Source organism: Nomascus leucogenys, chromosome 8, assembly GCF_006542625.1.
Source record: "Nomascus leucogenys isolate Asia chromosome 8, Asia_NLE_v1, whole genome shotgun sequence".
NCBI lineage: Eukaryota > Metazoa > Chordata > Mammalia > Primates > Hylobatidae > Nomascus > Nomascus leucogenys.
The window spans coordinates 107,322,916-107,329,174 of record NC_044388.1 but is presented as its reverse complement, the minus strand read 5'-3'; the positions used below and the strand labels follow the sequence as shown (position 1 = coordinate 107,329,174).

Below are 6,259 nucleotides of genomic sequence, written 5' to 3'. Positions count from 1 at the left end.
TTAAGCTTCCATTTCTCTGCTGAGATTCCTTATTCAACCACTGTTTCAATTATTTTCCTATAAGCCCTTGAACAAGACAGTTAAAGTCTGTCTCCAGTTCCAATATCTGAATCATCTATAGGTTGATTTTTGCTGATTTTAAACATTTAATTGTGGGTGTCACTCTCTTTTTTGGTTGCTCTGTATGTTTGTATTATGGAAGAACAGTGGTGACTGAAGAACATTAATGCTTTTCCTGGAGAGTGAGAGCTCCCTTTCGTCTGATTAAAGTGAGGAAATAATTATTCAGATTTCACTAAGGGATGATCTGGAACAGAGTCACAGATTTAAGAAGACTGAGCTCACCTCTGGTTAGCCCAACACTGTCTCCGCTTAGGTTTTAGGTTATTGGTCTATAAGTATCTGAGGTGGGAGACAGGAGGAAGTATCACCTTTCAAACAAGAGTTCCAGAAAACAGGAGAGAATGTAAGACCCTGTGAGTTCTTTCTACTTTTTAGTGCTGCCTTTAGTTCCTTTTTCTTTGCAAAGTTGGGGAGGATTGGTGGGGGAGAGCTGGAGGATACATATGCTGAATAAATTATTGTTGCACTTACAAGTCTTTCAGATCCCAATCTGAGTTTTTAATTTTTAAATCTGACTGAGGCCAGGTGTGGTGGCTCACGCCTGTAATCCCAGCACTTTGGGAGGCCGAGGCAGGCAGATCACCTGAGGTCAGGAGTTCGAGACCAGCCTGGCCAACATGGTGAAACTCCAGCTCTACTAAAAATACAAAAATTAGCCAGGTGTGACAGTGAACACCTGTAATCGCAGCTACTACTTGAGAGGCTGAGGTGGGAGAATTGATTGAACCTGGGAGGCGGAGGTTGCAGTGAGCTGAGACTGCGCCACTGCACTCCAGCCTGGGCAACAGAGCAAGACTCCGTCTCTAAATAAATAAATAAATTTGACTGACTGAGACAGAGTTCTCACTTTGTCATCCAGGCCGGAGTGCAGTGATGTGAACACAGCTCACTGCAGCAGCCTTGACCTCCAGGGCTCCCACCTCAGCCTCCTTAGTAGTTGGGACTACAGGCATGCACTGCCATGCCCAGCTAACTTGTGGGTCTTTTTTTTGTAGAGATGCAGTTTTGCCATGTTGCCCAGGCTAGTCTCAAACTCCTGAGCTCAAGCAATCTGCCCATCCCGGCCTCCCAAAGTGCTGGGATCACAGGTGTGTGTGCCACTGCACCCAGCCTTAGCATATGGTTTTCAAAGTTTATCTATATGTAGCATGAATGAGAACTTCATTCCTTTTTATTATTTATTTTTTTGAGATGGAGTCTCACTCTGTCACCCAGGCTGGAGTGCAGTGGCGTGATCTCAGCTCACTGCAACCTCTGCCTCCTGGGTTCAAGCGATTCTCCTGCCTCAGCCTCCCAAGTAGCTGGGACTACCGGCACGCGTCACCATGCCCAGCTAATTTTTGTTTTTAGTAGAGACAGGGTGTCACCATGTTGGCCAGGATGGTCTCCATCTCTTGACTCATGATCTGCCTGCCTCGGCCTCCCAAAGTGCTGGGATTACAGGCGTGAGCCACCGTGCCCAGCCGAGAACTTCATTCCTTTTGTTTTTGTTTTGTTTTGTTCTGAGACGGAGTCTCACTCTGTCGCCCAGGCTGGAGTGCAGTGGCACCATCTCGGCTCACTGCAAGCTCCGCCTCCTGGATACACGCCATTCTCCTGCCTCAGCCTCCTGAGTAGCTGGGACTAAAGGCGCCCGCCACCACGCCTGGCTAATTTTTTGTATTTTTAATAGAGACAGGGTTTCACTGTGTTAGCAAGGATGGTCTCGATCTCTTGACTCGTGATCCGCCCGCCTCAGCCTCCCAAAGTGCTGGGATTACAGGTGTGAGCCACTGCGCCCAGCCAAGAACTTCACTCCTTTTTATGGCTGAAAAATATCCCATGGAATGTATATACCACATTTTGTTTATCCATTCATCTGCTGTTTGACACTTGAGTTGTTTCCACCTTTTGGCTACTGTGAATAATGCTGCAATGAACATTGATGTACAAGTATTTGTTCAAATCCCTTTTTTTCAATTCCTTTGGGTATTCTACCCTAGAGCAGAACTGCTGGGTCATATGGTAGAAGTACTATATTTAGCTTTTTGAGAAACCACCAAACTATAGTAGCTGCACAATTTTGCATTCCCACCAACAATGTATGAGGGTTCTAATATCTCTGTATCATTGCTAACACTGGTTATTTTTATTTTTTACTTTTTAAATGATAGCCATCCTAGTGGGTGTGAAGTGGTATCTTATCTAATTGTGGTTTTGATTTTCATTTCCCTCATTAGTTTAATGCTACTTGATCACCTTTTCATGTAATTACTGGTCATTTATTTTGCTTGCCCCCATCACTGCCAACAGCTCCTTCTCCAGCCAGTACATTTTCTGTCTTTGGCAAGGCCTCTCTACTACCTGCTCAAACCCAGACCTGGCATGTGCCCCTAGCAGCTGCTGTGCCACAGGACTCAACACTTATGATGGGCTCCACTCTCTGAAAATCAGTTCAACAAGGCTTTCTGCCACTCTTCAATGGTCCCATTATGACAGATATTTTCCAAAGATGATTGCAGCAATACTTCTAGTCACATATGCTCTTCTAGAGCAAGAGGTGGCCTCTGTATCTCCTCTTGAACCTGGATGGGACTGTGTTAGTGCCTTGATGAAGAGGATGCAGCCTAAGTGATGTTCTGTAACTTCTGAGGATAGGTCTTAAAAGGTTATACAGCTTCAGCATGGCTCTTCCTCTTTCTTGGGATGTTCCTCCTTGGAACCTAGCCACCATGTTGTGAGGAAGCCCAGGCTACATAGGCCAAATGTAGGTGTTCAGCTAACAGCTCCAGCTAAGGTCTGAGCCAACAGCCAAGCCAACCACTGACATCAGAGTGAGCCTTCAGATGACTCCCGCCTCCAGTCTTCCCTTCTTCCAGCTGAGACCACAGATACTGTGAAGACAAGCCATCCCTACTAAGTCCATCTGAAGTTATGACCTACAGAATCCAAGGCTATAATAAATAACTAGCTGGTGCAGGCTACTAGGTTTTGAGGCAATTTGTTATACAGCAGTAACTAATTCCAATACTGCCAGAGTAAGTGTGATTTCTACATTATCTGGATTTTTCTTGAAGTTATTATGGCAGTGAAGGTTTTCTATATCCTTTTACATCCTAGCCAGAATCTGCCTAGCATCTTTAGAGTTTTCTGAGGATACTTCTGCTACCTGAAAGTTCATTCATTTCCACAATGCCTATCATGTGCCAGACACAGTCCTAAGCATTGGAGATACAGCAATAAATAAAAACAATAAGGCCCCTGCCATCATAGAAAAAACCTTGATTTCAATTTTTGGCCCTTCCAATTGCATACATAATTTCTGTGGTGGAAGAATACGGAGTGGAAGGGGAAGTAACAATATGGAGTTTATCACAGTGATGTTTTCTATTTCTTTGGCTCAAGATTGTGCTTGTTAGTTATATATGGAGCTGAAATCTGCTCATTTTCATAGCTGGATAATATTTTACTATGGGACCAGGTATGGTGTCTCATGCTGTAATCTCATCAGCACTTTGGGAGGTCCACGTGGGAGGATCACTTGGGCCGGGAGGATCACTTGGGCCTGGAGTTACAGACCAGCCTAGGCAACATAGTGAGATCCCATCTCTACAAAAAATAAAAAAAATTAGTTGCACGTGGTGGTGCACCTGTGGACCTAGCTATTCTGGAGAACTGAGATAATAAATAAGTAGCTCCTGCTTGAGCCCAGGAGATCAAGGCTGCAGTTACCTGTGACTGTGCCACTGCACTCCACCCTGGGTGACAGAGCGAGATCCTGTCTCAAAAAAAAAGAAAAGAGGACTGGGCACGGTGGCTCATGTCTGTAATCTCAGCACTTTGGGAGGCCGAGGCAGGCAGATTGCTTAAGCCCAGGAGTTCAAGACCAGCCTGGGCAACATGTGAAACCCCGTCTCTACAAAAAAATACAAAAAATTGGCCAGGCACAGTGTGTGCACCTGTAGTCTCAGCTACTTGGGTAGCTAAGGCAGGAGAATCACTTGAGCCTGGGAGGCAAAGGTTGCAGTGAGTGGAGATCACATCATTGCACTCCAGCCTTGATGACAGGAGTAAAACCCTGCCTCAAAAAAAAAAAAAAAAAAAAAAAAAAAAGAAAAAAAATTCTGTTGTGGAATAATGTAAATTCATCTACCCATATGAATGTTGACAAACATTTGGGCTGCTTCTAGTTGTAAGCTATTATAACAATGTTGCTACGAATACACTTGCATCCTGATACATATGTGCATGAATTTCTTTAAAGAACAAATTTAGGCTGGGCATGGTGGCTCACGCCTGTAATCCCAGCACTTAGGTGGGCGGATCACCTGAGGTCAGGAGTTCAAGGCCAGCCTGGCCAACATGGCGAAACCCTGTCTCTACTAAAAATACAAAAATTAGCTGGGCGTGGTGGTGGGCACCTATAATCCCAGCTACTCGGGAGGCTGAGGCAAAAGAATTGCTTGAATCCGGCAGGCAGAGGTTCCAGTGAGCCAAGACCACGCCGCCGCACTCCAGCCTGGGCAACAGAGTAAGGCTCCGTCTCAAAAACAAAAACACAACAACAACAAAAAACAAACCTAGGCCAGTAACAGGAGCAGTACATTTTATTTCTCTGTAGTATTTGGCTGTATAAATATACCACAATTTATTTATGCATTCTTTAGCTCATAAGCATTTGGGCTGTTTCCTGTGTTTAGCTATTAAGAATATTCTGCTGTGAACATTCTTATCAATATCTTTTGGTGAACAAAGGCACTCATTTCTGTTGGTTACATATTCAGGGTAGATTTGCTGGGCCAAGAGGGATTTTGTATATTAGTTTTGATACTGCCAAATGGTTTTCCAAAGTGGTTAATATGAATTTACATTCTAACTAGCAATATATGAGTTCCCAGTTGCTCTTCTTCCTCACCAATACTTGGTACTGTCAGCCTTTTAATTTAATTTGGGTACAGCTGTCTTTCTTTTTGAACTATAGGAAATCTTTACATATTCTGAATACAATTACACTGTTGGTTACATAGGCTACAATTTTCCTATTTAATGGCTTGTTTTACCCTAAAATTAAGAGGGCCATAATTTTAGTGAGGTCAAATTTTCCTTCTTTCCAAATTGTATCTCTTAGAATTTCTTTTGTTTTTTGAGATGGAGTCTCGCTCTGTCGCCCGGACTGGAGTCAGGTCTGCTAGACATAAATTATTTCAGTATTTGCTTATCTGAAAAAAAGTCTTGATTTCCCTTCATTCTTTAGATATTTTTTGCAAATGCTAGGTGGCCCGTTCTGGCTTTCATGGTCATTGCTGAAAAGTCTGCTGTCAGTCTGCCTATGGCTCCCTAGAAGATAATCTGTCTTTTGTCTCTAGTTGCTTTTAATATTTCATCTTTGGTGTTCTTCTGTATCACCAGGACGGGTCTTAGAATCAGTTTCCTTTTATGCATTCTCGTTTGGCACTTGTTGGGCTTCTGAATCTGTGGATTACTATTATCGATTAGTTTCAGAAGTTTCTGTGTTTCTCTCTTCTCCTTCTGGGACTCTGATAAAATGTATGTTGGATTTTCTCCCACAGGATTTTTTCTCTTGTATCTTTCATTTTGCTCTCTGTGATGCATTCCAGATAACTCACCTTAACCTACCTTTTAGTTAGGTCAGCAAACTACAGCTCAGGGGCCAAATCCAGCTCACTGCCTGTTTTTGTAAACAAAGCTTTACTGAACACAATCATGCGCATTCGTTTACATATTGTCTACGGCTGCTTCTGCACTACAATGGCAGCGTTGAGTGCTTCTGACAGAGGCTATCGATAGCCCTCAAAGCTGGAACCGCTGACTACCACATTCTGTTCTAGTGCGCCACTGCTCCTTTCAGCGGGTCTAATCTGCTCCAAATACAGCCACTGAGTTTACACCTGAGTTTAATCATTACATTTTCCCAGAAATTCTATTTGGTTCTTCTTCAAATTTGCTATGACATTTCTTAAGATTTTATATTCCTTACTGGTATTTTCAAGTTTGTCTTTGATTTCTTCTAAACTCTGTAAGCCCCAGCTGATTTACAGTTTAGGTAGTCTGTGCAAAGGTGATTTCTGACGCTTATTCTGGCTCTTGCTCATAGTCCCTGGTTTCCTTGTGTGTCTCATTTAGGGACAGAAATAAC

The 6,259-nt window shown here is 43.3% G+C and overlaps 1 protein-coding gene across 6 annotated transcripts in view; it reads right to left on the bottom strand.

Moving 5' to 3' along the window:
• Window positions 1-6,259, bottom strand: part of NUP214 (nucleoporin 214) — a 111,682-nt gene that overhangs the window by 27,499 nt on the left and 77,924 nt on the right. The window lies entirely within an intron of this gene.